The sequence below is a fragment of the Brachyhypopomus gauderio genome, chromosome 8, assembly GCF_052324685.1.
Source record: "Brachyhypopomus gauderio isolate BG-103 chromosome 8, BGAUD_0.2, whole genome shotgun sequence".
In the NCBI taxonomy this organism is placed as follows: Eukaryota; Metazoa; Chordata; class Actinopteri; order Gymnotiformes; family Hypopomidae; genus Brachyhypopomus; species Brachyhypopomus gauderio.
Genome location: NC_135218.1, coordinates 24,082,154 through 24,102,247, shown reverse-complemented (window position 1 = coordinate 24,102,247; position 20,094 = coordinate 24,082,154). Strand labels below are relative to the sequence as shown.

At 46.8% G+C, this 20,094-nt stretch overlaps 1 long non-coding RNA gene across 5 annotated transcripts in view; it reads left to right on the top strand.

Annotated features, from left to right (window-relative positions):
* Positions 1 to 18,427, top strand: part of LOC143521091 (uncharacterized) — a 27,734-nt gene extending 9,307 nt beyond the window's left edge. For 3 of the 5 annotated variants that reach the window (XR_013132639.1, XR_013132640.1, XR_013132637.1), the window contains exons 3-6: positions 5,521 to 5,627; positions 15,115 to 15,186; positions 16,097 to 16,237; positions 16,437 to 17,401. This is a non-coding gene — a long non-coding RNA (uncharacterized LOC143521091). Of the gene's footprint in view, positions 1 to 2,093; positions 2,142 to 5,520; positions 5,628 to 15,114; positions 15,187 to 16,096; positions 16,238 to 16,436; positions 17,402 to 17,888 lie in introns of those variants that run through there. The other 2 variants (XR_013132638.1, XR_013132641.1) reach the window with 2 other exon arrangements.
* Positions 18,428 to 20,094: the final 1,667 nt, after the last annotated feature.

Sequence of the window (20,094 nt, the reverse complement as noted above, 5' to 3'; positions counted from 1 at the left end):
GCGAAAGCAAATCGAACTTTTCAGAGAGTTTTATCCAACTGTTTGGAGGGTAAAAGTTCCGCTCTCCGCCGTTGTTTGCTGTCGCAATCGTGGTCTCGGTCGAGCAAAGACGGTGGCCACACAAAGCGCGGGGGCGCCCAAAAAAAACAGCAACGCTGGCAGTCAATAAAGCGCCCGCCACCCGCGCCTTCATCAAACAAGCTCACGCACAGCGTACACATGACGCGTGTGTACACACACACACTCGTGTGGGCAAACGTGCACCCACACTCTCCCGATGAACTGTCATATGCAAATAGTACGAAAACTGTACGGCAAACGGCAAATGAGCATGATTGAGAAAGAACAAACCAACCTAGCCCCGAGCGCAACTTCCTGTCTGACCTTGTTCATGGTGTTTCTACGGGCGTATTATACACGGATGTAACACAAACACAACAACGTGCATATTTCATATCTCACCCCTCTATCAAACGTTTAGATGTGCAGCTTTTGTAAAAACATATTTATGCGCCACTCATCACAGTTAATCAGCAGCTCTTAATATAAACAACAATGGCTGAAATTAAATGGCCCAGAGCCCCTCGCGCTCCGTCATAGTTATGCATGTCAGCCGTCCTCAGCGCCACAATCAAAATCTGTTAGAGGGGTACATTAAGGGAGATTAAATGAGATTGGGATGCCAAAGCCATCAGACAGGCTGGAGCTTGATTTCATATCGAATAATTACTAATATTTCTCCAACACGTGCAGCCTGTTATTTGACCTGATTGAGTGCCTGGGGACAGGGGTCAAAGGTCAGCTTGACTATGAGGAGATCACTGGAGGAATTAGTGCAGGCGTGTAAAGACGCTCGTACGCAGTCTCCTAGAGACGCAGAACGTAAACCATCTATGTCTCTCTCTCCCAGACTCACTGCCTGCATATCCAGTCGTAGCAGAAAACCATAATCCCACAATGAATACGAAGGAAGCAGATTTTCTTTATAAAGCACGTTTACAAGAACTGGACTTAATGAATATTTCCACATATTACCACTGTCTAGTGCTCTGGACATTAATATGCAAACATGTATACATAAAGATATGATTACATACAAATGTACAGACATATTTGTACAAAATGTACAACATTTGTACTAATGTTCATTCGCAGTGCACTGGTGCAGTGAGAGAGAGAGAGAGAGAGAGAGAGGCTCATTATTATTGCAGTTATTTGTGGTTGTTGTTATTTTCTCCATGCGTCAGCATGACCGAGAGCTAAACGTGACTTAGCTGACGCTGAAACACACAAGATTATCTAATCTCCACTCACTTTCCACCATTTTCACCGCCACCTCCACGCGTCAGGACTTTCAACGTTTGATAACAAGTGAATGCGAACACTGTGTTCCTGATTGAATCCTAACCCAGCAGGCTTTGTTATGGTATTATGTTATGGTATTATTTCCACGTTTGGACCCCAGACTGGCTCCAAAATGCATATTGTATGTATAAATGTAACCAATCAGAAGCCATGTAACAATGTGGCTTCGTGAATGAGTTATTTACTTCTTGTGATTATAGAAAGGAGACGTGCGGAGCGTTACTATCCCGCAAGCTCCGAGACTCTGAGCAGGGCAGACGGAAACACACATTAACAAACAACAAAAAAAAAATGACACACACACAAGGCTTTTTGTGAGTCCTGTGGGAAGGAGGGGAGAGTGGGGGGGGGTGTTAGCCCCCCCATCTCAAACGCACAGACAGGCAGACAAAAGGCACAGTGTCTATTGCCCTGCTACCTCGAGGCCCTGGCAAAAAGGCCTAGCACTCTCACCCTTGAGACCTGGCCGTCCCCCCCCCCCCCCCCCCCCCACACACACACACACACCCCGAGTGGCCCCGCCAGGCCCCCGGGGCCCCCCATGCCAGAGGAGACCTGCCCTAAGGCAGCTGCAGCACACCTGTGGAGCAAGTCAAATTAGGGAAGAAGCCCTGCTGATGGGGAGTTCAGAGTGTGTGTGTGTGTGTGTGTGTGTGTGTGTGTGTGTGTGTGTGTGTGTGCTGTGTGTGTGGTGTGTGTGTGTGTGTGTCGCTTGTGCTTACTTTCAGTTTTCTGACCAAAGCTGTACCAGTGCCAGTCTCAACAGTTGTTGGATGGTGAGAACTGTTCCCAAACACACACACACACACACACACACACAACACACAAATAACAACACACCCCACTTTACACTTCCACACCCCCCTACATGTGTTTCTTTTCATCTGTGTTCTTGCTTGTTGTTTTATAGTGAACTTAAGTATTATCTGTAGAACATCGAAACTACTCTTTACAGCTAATAAATGACTTGAAGCAACAGTGGTTTTACATTTGGCATTGTTTGTGGCACTCTGGCCCATACCAATGCTAATGAACCACAAAGACAGGCTCTTTAGCACACATGAGAGTCTGTAATGGAATTTGACAGCGAGAAATACATCTGTACGTATGTAGGCCGCATTCCTGATCTGACGTCTCTTCCTGAAACAGGGGGGGGGGGGGGGGGGGGAGTGAGGGGCCTGTTTTTGCCACTCATCTAATTTTGGCCCTACGAACGGCCATTGCCTGGGGGCTCCCTTTCATGTTAACAAGGGATGCACTTGTTCCACACCCTACACCGCCATCTCCTCCACTACCAGATCGAAAACATATTAATCATAATTTGGAGGCAGATTAAAAAAAAAAAAAAAAACCTCCATCTTTCTGGGTCACGACGGACTGGTGCGTTTTGCCAGCACAAGCCGCACCATTGTGCCTGAACACTCCTTTCCCCAGACACGCTTGCTGTCTTGTGACTCCGGAGGTCACGGAAAGATGACATCATCGCCTTGACATGCACGGTGGGCCTGACACTGGCACCTTGTGGTCTGCTGCTCTTAGACTGGGGCAGTTTCTGACTCTCACAGGACCAATTGTGCTGCTAGCCCCTCTGTCCTTTCAAAGAATACCTTTCTCTCTCTCTCTCCCTCACTCTCTCATTCTTGATCTCCTCTCGCTCTCTCTCTCCCTCCTTCTTCTTTCTCTATCTCTCTCTGTCTCCCTCACTCTCTCTCTTCCCAGCAGCGGAGAGAGCAACACAGAATGCCTCTTCACATAATGATGAATGGCGCTTGACCCGCGAGGGCGCTCTCTCGGAGCCGCTCGGAGCTCCGGATCACCGCGTGGCATTTTTGGCCCTGGCTCCAGGTGGGGGTGTTTTGGGGGGGGTTGGGGGGGTGGTGCTGGTGGTGCATGTTGCGCGGGGGGGGGGGGGGGGCGGGGGGGGGGGGGGGGGGGGGGAATTCCATTCACAATGTGCCATTCACAATGCTGTTCTGAAGCCGCCGTTTGCAGCAGCGCAGCTAAATGAAGATTAAATACAAACCCTAACCTCTTGATTGGAAAAGAGCATATTTTTTTCTCTCCCAGATCTTTATTGTAATGAGCTCCCGGCTTCATTCACTGCGTCTGACTCCTCCGTGAAACGCATCGTATCCGCACTACGCATCGTATCCGCACTAAGGTTGCGGGAGCACGGGGCTCTGGCTATATGATTAATTGGCGGAGCAACAGTTATAGCAGGATTAACAATTAGCCAGACCCGTCAAGCACTCAGTCTACGATGGCAGACTAATTGAACGCTGGTTGGCTATTGTGTCCCAAAGCAAGGCAGAGAGAGGAAGATAGATCCTGTTCCTTTCATCTCTTGTTCAGGCCCTAATGCTGCACTCAGCCAAGGCCGGCTATCGCTAAATAAACCCGGCTAATTTTTCATAAATATTCATGTCTTCCCAATAAGTTCTCAAAGTTACCTTCATGGTGCATTCTACCTCGTCCGAGACTACGAGAGCCGGCAGTGGGACCTTTTCGCCTCTTCTCTTCCTCACTGTCATGGTGACATTATGGAGCGCTCAAGAGGCAATGATCTTCTCCAACTGCACGTTTTCACGTTGGGCAACACTTGGAAGTCGCTGCAGAGACTCACATGTTCCTTCTCATTCTCATTAAAATCTTCAGTTAAAGACACTGCAAGTGTGTGCATTTGTGGTCAATGTTAACTCCAAAATACATGCTGTTTTTATTTAGTTATTTATGTGGATTTTATAAGACACGAGACCTTTGGTGATCTCCTGATCCTTGTAGTGGCACTGAAAGTAAGATCTGCGGCAATGAATTTTGGGTAAGCTGTGTGGGGGTGGGGCGGGGTGGTTCTGGGGTGGTTCTGGGGCGGGGGGGTCTCGGAGGGACTGGGGACTCCTGACAGTTCTGCGGCGGGAGTTCATGGGAAGACGCACATCTGTGGGCGCGACACAGACCTGACGCCCCCCCCCCCCCCCCCGAAAGCTCTGGCAGGAGAAGCAGTGGGTCAGCCGGCCGGGCGGAGAGGGAAGGGGGCGATGGTCGCGGGCGGAGGGGCGAGGCTCCTCTCCGCGGAGCGAGGGACATATCAAAATATCTGACAGACTTCAGGATCATGAAAACGGCTCTCCCGCGTGGTGTTTGTGCCTCGCCGGCCCCTGGCTCGCCAGCCGTATTGTCTGATGGCTGGGAGCTCAAATCTGGCCCATTCGGAGGAACTCAGTGTGTGTTAATACCATGTAATGAAATTAAGCGTCTCAGGCAGGCTTGGAGCTGGCCTCCCTGACTGGACTGTTTTTCACCGCATGGGGACAGAGAAGAATGGGGAAATATCACTGCCATATTTCTGTTATTAATCATGCCGAACATCTATCAAAGCACCGGACTGTCAGACGTAACTGATTACCAGGAAAGTGCAGTGAATGAAGTCTACTGACAAAAAAAAAAAACAGAAAACAAAACAAAACCAAAAACAAAACAACCCCAGTGTGGCATCAAACTTTGAGCCGGTTAGAAAACCTCTTATTTGCATTTTGCTGGGATAAAGAGGTGCCGGTTTTATGAATACGTGCCCGAGTTGGTTTGTGGGCCCTGAGGCGACGTGGTGTTAATGGAAGGTAGCCAGGTTGTTGGCATCTTGGTAGTCCATGTCAGAGCAGCGGTCTTGACAGCACACTCTGTGGAGGTCCTGGACCGCCCCATCATTTCTCTCCCTCTTTCTCTCTCTCTTCTGTCCTGCTGGGTGTGCATTCTCAAAGCCCCCTGTCCAATTTCTCCACCCTCCACTCCTCCCTTCCCCATCCCCCCACACCACCCCCCACACCACCTCTGTTGCTCTCCTGGTTGGGTTATTCATCTCCACCTGCCTCTCCAAGTTGACGTTGAGGTCCATCATATGTAACAGTCCTCTGTCAGTGGGCTTTGGCCTTCTGTGTCTCCCTCAAAAGACACCGCACGCTGTCCTGTGGACGCGTTTGCTCGGAAAAATATTCCTATTCCTCAGGACATGAGGGGGGGAAAAAGCCCTGTGTTAAACCTCTAGGTACAAAAGGCTGTTAGCAGTTGCTGATGATAGTAGGCAAACATTAACATAATAATTAGTGTCTTGTAATTGTTTCATTAAAACCAGTTGTTCCATTTCTCCTCGTGTTTTCCCAGAAGACGGGAGGAAGTTGGACGCCAGCCAGACGGAGGCAGCTCCGCCATGTTGTCACTGAAGCGCTCAAGATGTTGGAGCCGGCACACACCAGCAGGAGAGGAGACAGGTTACAGTCTTTCTGCTCTCTCTCTCTCTCTCTATGTCTCTCTCTGTCTCTCTCTCACTATGACTCTATCCATCTCCCTGCATCTCTCAGTCTCTCTCTCTTTCTCTCTCTCTCTCACACACGTACAAACACGTCTCCTCATTTCTGATACAGGGCAGAAGTCGTTTGGACTGTAGCAGAAATCAGTTGTGAATGATTTGAGTGAAGGCGCTTCTGCTCTGTTTACACTCAACATAAAGGTCTGATAACATTTCAAAATATGCTTAGAAGAATAATGGTTATATTTATATATACCTATTAAATATACATATATGTATAGATTATAAAATAAACATTAATTCTACCAAATTTGGATTAGCCTTAATCCTGCACTTCATGCATGTCAAATTATTGATTTTATTATGACATTATTTAGTGGTTCTAATGTAGATGTTACATTAATTATGCTGTTATTGGACAAATTCTTGGGCAAATCAAATGAACTGATGAAGAGGAAAAGCTTGTCCTAATTTGTGCATTGTGTTGGGTGTCATGACTGCTCTGTGTGTTATGTATGGTGTCATCACCATTCTGTGTGTTGTGTATGGTGTCATCACCGCTCTGTGTGTTGTGTAGGGTGTCATCACCATTCTGTGTGTTATGTATGGTGTCATCGCCATTCTGTGTGTTGTGTATGGTGTCATCACCGCTCTGTGTGTTGTGTAGGGTGTCATCACCATTCTGTGTGTTATGTATGGTGTCATCGCCATTCTGTGTGTTGTGTATGGTGTCATCACCATTCTTTGTGTTGTGTAGGGTGTCATCACCATTCTGTGTGTTATGTATGGTGTCATCGCCATTCTGTGTGTTGTGTATGGTGTCATCACCGCTCTGTGTGTTGTGTAGGGTGTCATCACCATTCTGTGTGTTATGTATGGTGTCATCACCATTCTGTGTGTTGTGTATGGTGTCATCACCGCTCTGTGTGTTGTGTAGGGTGTCATCACCATTCTGTGTGTTATGTATGGTGTCATCGCTATTCTGTGTGTTGTGTATGGTGTCATCACCGCTCTGTGTGTTGTGTATGGTGTCCTCACCATTCTGTGTGTTGTGTATGGTGTCATCACCGCTCTGTGTGTTGTGTAGGGTGTCATCACCATTCTGTGTGTTATGTATGGTGTCATCACCATTCTGTGTGTTGTGTATGGTGTCATCACCGCTCTGTGTGTTGTGTAGGGTGTCATCACCATTCTGTGTGTTATGTATGGTGTCATCACCACTCTGTGTTGTGTATGACATTATCACTGCTTTGTGTGTTGTGTAGAGCAGGGGTACTCAACTGGCGGACCGCGGTCCGGATCCGGACCCGAACGCAGTCCTGTCCGGACCCAATCTCATTCCTGATTAACTGGATACGGACCAAAACAAAACCGTAGCATTTATTTCAGGGCTATTGACAAAACACTCCGTCGCGAGTGTTACGTTTGCCACCCCCCGCTCAACAACTTACGTTCGCCACCCCGCTCAACAACAAGCCTGCCTGGTTGACGCTTCGCGAGCGGCGCGAGGGTCCGCGCGGCGAAAATGACGTAATCGCTGTGGCTCCGCGTGTGCGCGAGTGTCTCGCGCGCTGTCGGTTCGAGAGGTCGTGCACCTCTCGAATTTTGTAACTTCGCGCCGCGCTTCAGCGCAATGAACAAAGTCACGTTTTCAGGGTTCATACACCTTTATAAGGTGGAATTAAAGCACTTGTACGTCACTTTCAAGGTCCATTTCAATATTTCCCAGCATGTTAAACATAATTAAGTTAAATATTTATACATATACTCGAAATAATTCGCTTTTTATCACATTATTTAATGGTTGTTTATTTAAAAAACGCCCAATCTTCACGTCCTCTCATGTTTCGTCCTGGAATTACAAGAGGCTCGTATTTGTTAACCTAATACAAGAGAACTATTCAGTCAGACAGCTATTTGTTGTGAAACCAAGTAGTTACAATTTCAAACATTTTAAAGTACTTTAACCTAAATTCCAGCACTTTTCAAACCTGAAACATATAGCAACATTAAAATTGGTCAGGTAAATGTTCACTCCCCTGTTTTGAGGGGTGTTTCTACCATCGTTTCGGACAAAACGCCTATCGTTTCGGAGAACACTGCAGTGACGCTCGCGAAAGTATAAACGCCTCCACCGTTCGCGCAACCCCCCGCTCAACAACTTACGTTCGCCACCCCCCGCCGCACCGGACCTCAGGGCACAGGTATCTGCCAAAATTGGACCGCGGACAAATTTAGTTGAGTACGCCTGGTGTAGAGTGTCATCACCATCCTGTGTGTTGTGTATGGTGTTATCACCATTCTGTGTGCTGTGTAGGGTGTTATCACCATTCTTTGTGTTATGTATGGTGTCATCACCATTCTGTGTGTTGTGCAGGGTGTCATCACCATTCTGTGTGTTGTGTATGGTGTCATCACCATTCTGTGTGTTGTGTATGGTGCCATCACCATTCTATGTGTTGTGCATGGTGTCATCACCATTCTGTGTGTTGTGTATGGTGTCATCACCGCTCTGTGTGTTATGTATGGTGTCATCATCATTCTGTGTGTTGTGTATGGTGTCATCACCATTCTGTGTGTTGTGTATGGTGTCATCACCATTCTATGTGTTGTGCATGGTGTCATCACCATTCTGTGTGTTATGTATGGTGTCATCACCGCTCTGTGTGTTATGTATGGTGTCATCACCATTCTGTGTGTTGTGTATGGTGTCATCACCATTCTATGTGTTGTGCAGGGTGTCATCACCACTCTGTGTGTTGTGTATGGTGTCATCACCGCTCTGTGTGTTGTGTATGGTGTCATCACCACTCTGTGTATTGTGTATGGTGTCATGACTGCTTTGTGTGTTGTGTAGGGTGTCATCACCATTCTGTGTTGTGTATGACATCATCACTGCTCTGCTCTGTTGTGTATGACATCATCACTGCTATATACCCAAACATAATCCTAACCATCAGACAAACACACAAACTCACAGACCTGCACATGCAGTAATCTTGCTGTCCTTTCCTGCCACCTTCCCTTATGACGTGCCACCCTGTTCTCTTCATCTTCTCTCTCGTCTGAACTCCTGAACAGTGTTTATCGAGACTCAGATCGAGACTCGTTTACAGAAGAGACTGTTAATGCTTTAGTGGAGTTAGATGAAGAGGAAGAGGAGGATGTATGTGGCGTAACCCACTCCACCTCCTAAAGACGGGTTCCACTTCGCCATAAACGAACAGACGCCGTCATGGCGACAATGTTTCTCTGCACTTATTGAATCCTGAAAGGAGGGCAATTTTAGCGACATTGTGCGATCTCGGGGGTTAGTAAACATAAATAAACAAAATGAACGTGTGAAATATGAATGTTTGTTTGTGTGTGTTTGCTTGTTGACGGCAGATTTTCGGCGTTCTGTCCCCGATTCCTCCCAAAAGACTGATTGCTCTGCAATTAACTTCCCCAGCACTATCGATAAATCAACATCCTGGTATTTGCCGACGCTCGCGTTGTTGCGATATTAGCCGCACAGGCCATCTGTATGGCGAAGATCAAATAACTGTCTCAGATATGCCATCTTCAGCGAGGGGAGGTGATGGGGGCCATCTCTTAGAAAATTATTTTTCATTCTTCATCCGTGCCTCCACTGACAAATATACTCATTTTCTCTTCATTGTGTCGAACAAAAAAACGCATTTGGGGAACGAACTGTTTCAGCTCCCTGTTTGCTATCAAACCGATATTGGAGTCACCATCATCTTTTCAAATTCAAGGGCACATCGTGGATATTGGATAGTTTATAGTAGCACTTTTGGGCAATCTGAACATGTGTGCATGTTTCTCAAATGTAAACTTTATTTCTATGCAGCTAAAGTTCAAATCTATACCAGAACAGGGAGTAATTGGGTTACAGTACTGTAAGTGCACAACATTGTTCCCTTAAGAGCAGAGGTCTATGTCCCAATATTTATTTTAAACCCCCCCCCCGCACACACACACATACACACACGCTCGAGTTTTCCATATTCCATATTCATGCAGCTATCTACATTACTCTAAATATGCGCTAGGCCCCTAGTACAGACGTGATAATACTAATCCTGTTTATGTTTGATATTTGTGCAGTATTACACCTCTAGAAATATTAGAACTTCAAGGCACTGGGGGGAGAGCCAGGCCCCCAAAACTGGCCCTTAACACAGGAGAACAGATGAGCAGAGAGAGAGAGAGTCACACATATTAAATTGTCTCTAAATATGTAAAGTACCCATCAGCCTTTCCGTGGCCGGCACGCCGAGAGCCCTCAAATCCTGCAGAACTATCAGCTGCTCTGGCACTCTCCGTTGCCGGGAGGCGGGGCTTGGGCGGCCGGCTCCCTGGGCCCTACAGGGGAACAGGGATTACTCCAGAGCAAAAGCGTGGCGGGATTGGCCGGGGCCAGAGGCGGCGGGCGGCGGCCACGGTGCAAGGGCAGGGCTGAGGTCTCCACAGCCACAGAGGACGAGGCCTTGGACACGCCCCCCCCAACGTAGGAGGGGACACCGTGGCCACTGCAGCGCTGTAACAAGCTTATTTTCAGCTTTACGATTGGGCCGTCTGAGAAACCGGGTGCTGAATCGCGAGGTGCAGGGCCCGTCTCGAGGGGCGTACTCGAGGGTGGTCAGAGCTCTGTTCAATCGACTTTTAGTAATGTCAGTGACATAAGTATGTTAATGAGAGGCGAGTCACAGCACCCCAAACACGTGCCTCCTTTAGGTGGTTTTGTAGGTGTTGTGCATTTGATGCCCTATAGACTACAACCTAAAGTCCACACATTAGCATTGGCACACCTCTAATTATAACCTGGTGCACAAAACACACTCACAACCCCAAAGAAGAAAAAAACACACATACACTAATATGTGTGAATGCAGAATTAAGTATATTTAGGATAATTCTGAACACAAATGAGCTAAATATACTTAAATACATTTTGATGTTTTGCACCATCGTCATTATTCAGAAAGGTCAGTCATTTGTCAGTCATTTGTATAAGCTGGTGAGAAATACAGTCATTGAGTCTGAGGTAATGATGCTTTCTGTCTTTTGCCGTGTGGTGGTGATTTCACAGTTACATGTTATCAGGCGAAGAGGCGAACTGCCCAAATGTGAAATATCTCAGTCTACTCTCTCTCACTCTCTCTCTCTTTCTCTCGCTCTGCTGGGGGAACGGTTTTGCCAGAGAGGGTCTCGTCCAGCACTTGAACTGAGCGCAGATGCTCCCTACAATCTCTCTCTTTTCCCCTCTCTCTCTCTCTCCATCTCTCTCCGGATCTCCCACACTAATTCTCTCCTGTGTGACGTCTGTTCATATGGTCCAAAAAAACAAGAAAACCCCAGTCTGGCCTGCTGTGACACAACCCACCCTCGGGCACACGTACACACACATGCAGACATGCACACATGCTCACACACACAGACAGACAGACAGACACACACACACACACACACACACACACACACACACACGTTCCTCTTTATGAATAAATGATGCTAGTAAAGACTAAGTTTTTAGACATGAACTCTGGAATTGCTCTTTGGCCATCTGCGTCGGTGTGTGTGTGTGTGTGTGTGTGTGTGTGTGTGTGTGTGTGTGTGTGTGTGTGTGGGTGTGTGTGTGAGAGAGAGAGAGAGAGAGAGAGAGAGAGAGAGAGAGAGAGTGTTTTGGAGCAGCAGTCCATAGTCCACAGGGATAAATGGCTGCCCCAGTTTTGTGGTGGTGGTTTGGTCCATCTGATGGGCGAGTAACCAGTGACACACGTGTCTAAATTTGGCCTCGCGTTCCTCTGCCAGAAACATGAGGAATGTCCAAAACACACACAGGCCAATCACCACTAATGAGGAAGAACATACAGACCTGTACCCACACACACTAACATACAGACCTGTACCCACACACACTAACATACAGACCTGTACCCGCACACACTAACATACAGACCTGTACCCACACACACTAACATACAGACCTGTACCCACACCACGCTAACATACAGACCTGTACCCACACCACACTAACATACAGACCTGTACCCACACACACGCTAACATACAGACCTGTACCCGCACACACACTAACATACAGACCTGTACCCACACACACTAACATACAGACCTGTACCCACACCACGCTAACATACAGACCTGTACCCACACACGCTAACATACAGACCTGTACCCACACACACTAACATACAGACCTGTACCCGCACATACTAACATACAGACCTGTACCCACTCACACTAACATACAGACCTGTACCCACACCACGCTAACATACAGACCTGTACCCGCACACGCTAACATACAGACCTGTACCCACACACACTAACATACAGACCTGTACCCACACACGCTAACATACAGACCTGTACCCACACACTAACATACAGACCTGTACCCGCACACACTAACATACAGACCTGTACCCGCACACACTAACATACAGACCTGTACCCACACACACGCTAACATACAGACCTGTACCCACACACACGCTAACATACAGACCTGTACCCACACACACTAACATACAGACCTGTACCCGCACACACTAACATACAGACCTGTACCCACACCACGCTAACATACAGACCTGTACCCGCACACACGCTAACATACAGACCTGTACCCACACACACGCTAACATACAGACCTGTACCCACACACACTAACATACAGACCTGTACCCGCACACACGCTAACATACAGACCTGTACCCACACACACTAACATACAGACCTGTACCCACACACACACACACTAACATACAGACCTGTACCCGCACACACGCTAACATACAGACCTGTACCCACACCACGATAACATACAGACCTGTACCCACACCACGCTAACATACAGACCTGTACCCACACACACTAACATACAGACCTGTACCCACACACACACTAACATACAGACCTGTACCCACACCACGCTAACATACAGACCTGTACCCGCACACACGCTAACATACAGACCTGTTCCCACACATACGCTAACATACAGACCTGTACCCGCACACACGCTAACATACAGACCTGTACCCGCACACACGCTAACATACAGACCTATACTCACACACACTAACATATAGACCTGTACCCACACCACGCTAACATACAGACCTGTACCCACACCACGCTAACATACAGACCTGTACCCACACACACACTAACATACAGACCTGTACCCACACACACTAACATACAGACCTGTACCCACACACACTAACATACTGACCTGTACCCACACACACGCTAACATACAGACCTGTACCCACACACGTCACTTATGCTTTCACAAAATGGATTCTGTGTATGAGTCACTACAGGCATACAGTGGAATGTTTTTTAAAGGAATGCATGTTTGTTTGTTTTTGTTTTGCATGTTTTATTTTGTGGCACATAAAAATAATGAATTGTGATGCTTGTTTGAGAGGGTTTTGGTATATATGGTGATCTGGTGGGTGCGTGGTGGTGCTTTGTGGTCATCGCTGTGATAATCATGATCATCACCTTATCGAGCTGTGATTGCTGATCACGTGCTTGTCGCACTGTCCCCAAATCCGTCAGGAGCAGATGGGTAATGAAAACATGAGTCTCTAGCGGGTGACATAGTGTAGCTTTTGAATTTGTGAAAATCACTGCAGTAAAGACGTTTGTAGCAGCAGCATTAGACAGCAGGTTAGCCTTGTGTTCAAACACTGCTGGACAGGGTCTTCATCCTGAAAGTGACTCTGATGTGGGATTAACCCTCTGATTAATCCAGAAGATCTCAATCTCCCCAGGAGCCATACTCTCACCTGCAAATATTGCCACTCACTGTGTGTGTGTGTGTGTGTGTGTGTGCATTACCTCATGAAGACTAAACATTAGCCATTGTAGCTAATGATTTTGATTGTCCCAAATCAAATACTTGTGAAACTAAAAGTAAAAATAGTATTACAAGACAGTGTGTGTGTGTGTGTGTGTGTCTTCAAGAATAATGCACTCCATACAGCAACAATATAAATGCCTGCAACATTAGTTCTTAGTTAACTGGATAAATAGTGGTGACTGGGCGTGATCATGCGTATTTATCAGGCACTGTTTCATCACCAGGCGTCAGAGCACGTCTGGTAAATCAGTCTCGTTTATTTAGGTCTTGCGCATTTACAGTTGGTACAGCATTTGGAAGCGGATGTGCGTGCCAATGAAAATCGCAAGAATAAAAAGGATCAGTTCAGACTAATATAATTATATGAATATGACGTGGGCAGCTGCGTTCAGCCAGCAGTCACGCGTGCACTCGGACGAGCACGAGCACGTTACTTCGTGTTTACGTGACCACACCAGACATAAAAACTAATAAAGGAGAGGTACAGTCATGTGGTAAAAGCCACCGACTGCTTCGCATAGCTCGCTAATCACGTTAAAGAAACATCTGAAGGAATAGGTAATGTACACGAGTGACCAAATTATTTATACTTAAATGAGGCGAGTGTTCGTTTGCCGATGTGTAACTACATGAGCATGAGAGTGGGCTTCAACATGGCACAGCCACTGTGTGCAGAGAAGAATTGTATCTACACGCATCTGTGGTAGCAGTTCTGCTCAGTAGGTCCATGGGGTGCGGGGGTGATTCATATCTGATATTAAATATAGAACACTCTCATGGGAATGTGTTTTTCATATATAATTAATACATTATTAAGCTTGTTCGGTCACCTCGACGTCTTAGTCGCTTGATGGACATAGATTTAACAACTAATATTCAATGAAAAACTAATGACAACAGATAATATGATTTAATATCTAGAACTGCAAAGAAAGTGTTGAAATTATTGTTTATATTTTCCTCCTGGTGTATTATTGGCCTGCACCAATGAAGCATGAACTCTATAATTGCTCTTTGACTCGGTTAGCTGGGTATAGACCGGGTGTGTAAGAATCAAGTTCAGGAACTGGCTATAACGTGTTTCTAAGGGACATGTGGTAGGAGCAGGTATGAGACAGGACACGAGATGAACTGGGAGTGTCTGGTCATTTAAAAGCACCCAAGTCATTTTCTGCAACCGAAAATGGTACAACCCAAGACTGTCATTGAAAATGGTACAGTCCAAACTCTTTCTGTAACTGAAAATGGTACAAACCAAACGCTCCCCTAAGAAGTCACTAGTGGGCCAAAGTTTTGTTGCCAAAGGCGGTAAGAGGAAATAAGCATTAATTGCGTTAATGATCATATTTGAGTAGGCTAGGACTCTCTCTCTCTCTCTCTTTTTCTTTCTTACCCTCTCCCATTCTATTTGAAATTGTGATTTATCTCACTGTGGTCTCAGAGAGAATTTAAAACTGGTACGTGGAGGGAAAAAGTAGGGTTCTCTCTCTCTCTCTCTCTCTCTCTCCCTCTCTCTCTCTTTCTCTCTCTCCCTCTCTCCCAACAGTATGGCATGTGTCTGACTCCCTGAATCGGACCCATCCATCATGTCTGCTTTAGGCCTGGGCCGGCCGTTAGGGTGAGTGACTGGAGGGATTATTGTCATTAGAAGCAGGATCTTTGTTTTGATGGCCGCGTTAATGGGGTTGCATTAGGGAGGGTCCTGGGGGCCGGTTTTTGGGTGATTAAGCAAAAAACACATTTACACGCCTCTAATTGAGACGGCAATGCCAGGAACCTGTGGCGTGCTCCCCCCAGTAAGGCCGCGGAGCTCGGCGTGCTGAAGGATTAGCGCGGAGGGGTTAGCTATACCGCGATGCTAACGGTGACAGCGCGGGACGGACCCGCCTCTACCCCCCCCCCAACCTCGGAAGCACTATTGAGGGGCAGACAAGAATCAAGACGTAGCATTGTGTCACTGCGAGAGCGGGGGGAAGCTTGTTTTGTCACGCGTGCGGCTGTAATTACGAGGGCTAGATGGAATCACTGATTGGAAGTGAGCATCCGGATTGTAATTTAATATTTTTCCCCCTCTCCACTCTATCCTCTGTAAAATATATTTTTTTCTCAGCACTATTAATTAAATGGGTTATATTGGGAATAGGTTGATTTGCCTGTGTGGGTACGGGTGGAGAGTTCGAGGGGGGGGGGGGGTGTTGGAGGGGTGAGTTGTTTGGAAAGTGACACTGGCCTAATTTGAGGCTGATAAGAGCGATTGAAAGTGGATCTATAATCACCTGAGATAAAGGACATATTCCCCGAGCCATGAGACACACGACGTTAGATTTTTTATTTATATTTCGTATTCCGGGTTGCGGCGTTTGAAAGTGGGTCACAGACAGGAATTTTTTTCCTGCAGAAACTAACTTTCAAATGGCCGTGTTTTCTTTCTCTGGTTAAACATACTTTTATGTCCTATTCCCGCGTGCCTCTGCTCATTAAAAATGTTTAACAACATTTTAATTGAAGAATTAATTACCTTCTGCTAGGCAAAAATCCTCCTAAACTACAACAGGGGAGTCATCAGAAGCAAAGCGGCTGTGGGCGGAGTCAAATCAGTCACCTTTCCTTCCATCCGGCGAGGAAAGATGACATCATCAGGCACAGCAATACAGGTTGCCCAAGCCAAGGTATTCCAAGCGAATGGACCAGAAACGTGTCAAATCACAAAGAATTTGGTTCTTATACCCCCAAACTGTTTGGAACATTTTCACAGTTCTCAGAAATACATAGGATCTATTTTAAAATTGATGCACATGTAGTGTACATATACATAACCTTAAGAAGTGATTTAATTAACGAAATGTCTATGTTTTGTGTTGTTTCTAGACCAAGTCAAGGAGATCAAGCAACATGGCTGACACTGAACTGCACCTCTACATGTGTGCTTGGCTGACTAACTACTCCCCCTGTCAAACCATCCACCCTCGCTCTCCGTCCTGTCACCCCCACCTCCTCCGTTCTCTCACCCCCACCTCCTCCACCCTCCCTCTCCGTCCTCTCACCCCACCTGCCTCTCACGGAGCGATTGCAGGAGACCCAGCCCTCCTTTGTCTTTGTGTCCTCTCTGGCCCTATTTAGGAACCACTTTTGATTAGTTAATCGGCCTCGGCCCTCAGGTGGAGCGGGCGCGGGGGCGCGGGTGGTGCTGGCAGGGTGGGTGGAGGTTAGGGGGGGGGGTTGGAGACGCAGCCCGTCCCCCCAGCTCTCCTGTGTGCCTCGTCCTTGCCAAGCTGTTCTTTTGGACGGGATCGGAGGCAGCTGTGTTTACTGGCGTACATTTAGCAGAATCTATTATTCATATTGCTCGGTCTCCGAGCCAGATCTCACGCCACCTGTCTCGCCGACGAGCTTCACCCTTTGGTGCGCATTCCTGCTCACACCAAACGATGCCCGCGCTGATGAATTGAGTTTTTATGTGTGCTGCTAACTAACAGTCCTGCTCGGAGCCATGGGTGCCGGCCCGAGAGAGAGAGAGCGAGAGAGAGAAAGAGAGAGAGAGAGAGAGAGAGAGAGAGAGAGTGAGAAAGACCGTGAAAGAGAGAGAGTGAGAAAGAGTGTGAAAGAGAGAGGGGGAAGAGAGAGAGAGAGTGAGGAACTAGTTTGGAAGAATTTAGGATGTTAATATGTTCTATGAGAGGGACGAGATGAGACAAGAAGACAGAGGGAGGGAGAGAGAGAGGGAGGGAGGGAGAGAGAGAGGGGGAGGGAGAGAGAGAGGGAGGGAGAGAGTTTCATGTCAGGTGGGTGTTTCTGAGCTTTAATCAGGACAGGATGAAGAATAGAGTGGCAGAGAGAGAAAGAGAGAGAGTGTGTGTGTGTGTGTGTGTGTGTGTGTGTGTGTGTGTGTGTGTATGCAGCACTCTACGGTGTGCATACAGCAGTAAGCAGCAGTGCCTGGTCTGTGTGTGTGTGTGTGTGTGTGTGTGTGTGTGTGTGTGTGTGTGTGTCTATTGTCCACATGTTTATGTATTTGTGCATATGGATGCATGCATGTTTTGTGTTGCTTAAACATCTACTGCTTAACAACAAATCCTTTTTATATTTGGATAAAATATATTAAGGGAAAATAATGTGGATTAAATAGCCTATTGCTTTACAGTCATCCTCATCCTTCATTATGAAAGGTGTGTTAACACAACACTAACCACCGAAAGCTCACTAGAATGTATGACTTCATTTATAATTCATTAAGATTTGACTTTAAGCTCTACTTCAAGTTTGCAGTGTAGTAATTACTCTGCAAATTGTATTGGGTGAGAGATGTTCTGTTACACGCAGGTAAATCACGCTGGCAGGGAGCGAAACAGAATGCGGGAGATGACTCAACACGAGGAGGAACATTACAGAGCTGGAGGGAGCTACGTGGGCCCACCTCACGCTGGAACATAAAGACGTCGGCGTACCTGCGTGAAGCAGCTCCAGGAGTGAGGACCTGAACCATGCTGTAGAGGACAGCTGTACACAAAACACACAGGAGCAGTAGGGCTGAACGAATGAGGGAAAGAAAGAAAGAAAGAAAGAAAAGAAAAATGAAAGAAAGAGTCTATCCTTTAATGTAATACGGGATGAATGAGGTGGTTGGTTTAGTGAACGCGCTTCAAAGTGAAGGATATTCCACTGTAGCAAAGACACATTCAAGGACTTCAGCAAGAAATGTCTGTTATCTTCAGAATGATTGGGGTTCCAAGCCTTCCACTGCATTCCAGCACGGAAACTCCTTCAAGTGTTTTCTACAAATCTTGACCTAATTTACATCGGAGTAAGTTGTATGCTCAATACTTTGAAATGCAAAACATATCTCATTTCTATATTTCATCAAGGACCTTTTCATGTTTAATAAATTAAGACTAAGATCCTGCAAGACTTTGTTTTTCATTAGCTAAAAGCTGAAAAAAGACACATTTAAAATCTTAATCACAACCTGCACGCTCACTGGGTGAAACACGACAGGGATTCATACGGGACTGTTGTGGGATTGATTTTATATTAATTTAAACAGTTGAATCATGATAAATTAGGACCTTGGTGGGTCTGAAACTATATATGCAATAAACCTGAAACTAATACAAGCTAAATGAACAGAAAAGTGCTAAAATTTTGCCATTTTTTAATGTTTTCCTGTTTAAACCTCCGTCAAGACGAAACAACGCTGAATAATTTATTTAAAAAACATTTAAACACTACATGTAAATGAACTACGTGTCTTCTGAATCGGTTTTTGCCCTGTCCTGAAATAGTAACTACTGACTGCATCATTACTTTAAGGAGCGCACCCAACAGACCCAAATACAGAAGGAAGACAGCACCGCTCCAGGGTGTGGGCTTCCCCCGGCCGCTGTGCAGTGATTACAGGCCTGCGTGCTGTGAACGAGGCACCGTGGCGATCGGCACCGGGCCGGCCGGCCAGCAGGGGGCTGCAGTCGAGCGGAGCCCAGGTGTGGGGGCACCGGGTGGGGCCAGGATCTCCAGCCCAGCTCCAACCGGAACGGCCCCCGTGCCCCACCTTCCCCGGAGTCACGAGCACAGAGGGCCTCCTGGGGGGGGGGGGCACCTGAGTGCCAGGCCACCTGACCGGGACCTTCAGACACAAACAAAGGAGGAAAAATAAACTTGGCCTATAAATAAAGTTAAACGGAACATCTCTTTGGCCTTGAGTCTACACGGACTCCATTCAGCAGAACAGAGGCCCTAGGGCAGGAGAGAGAGAGAGAGAGAGAGAGAGAGAGAGAGAGAGAGGGGAGAGAGAGAGAGAGAGAGAGGGAAATAAATCAGTCGGGCCAAGGCATAGTAATCCTCATTGAACATTTTGGGCTGATTGATATAAATAACATTGTCCTCGCCATCTGTCCAGAGAGGGACCTTTTCCAGTTTGTGTTGAGCTGCAACGGCGGAATAATTAATGAGCACTGTCCTTTGTGCCGGTAATAAAGACAAGACAAATTATGTTATAATCCAACTGCTGCTCGCTCCTCGCCGCCAAATAAAATGTCAAATAAAAGAGAGGAGGCCACAGAGCCAACTTAATGGAGTGAGGGGTACCTGTTCCTGTCAGAAGAGAGGGAAAGAGGGAGAGAGAGAGAGAGAAGGGGAAGAGGAATAAAGAAAGGAGAGAGATACTATAAAACAAAAAACAAATTTTTCTTTTTCTTTTCTAAATTAGACGTGTGAAGTGGCCTCCAGAAGGGTTCTGACAGCCTGCTAGCGTCACCATGTCTGTGGTCTGGACCGCTCTGGAACCTGACGGGCTCTGAGTGAGATGATCTCGGCTGTATGATGCTATGCAAAACAGTCTGGTAAATGTTCTGATATATTTATTAATGGCAAACTCGTGTGAAACGGACAGCAAGTTCACTCACTTCTGAATGTGCTGTGGTTTCTTAGCTATTCATAACTTCACATCAAGGTGGGATTTGCTTTATCGATCTCTGCCGGGCCTTAGATTGAATTTAAATCCCTGGCCATTCTCACCTTTTTACAAGTGCGT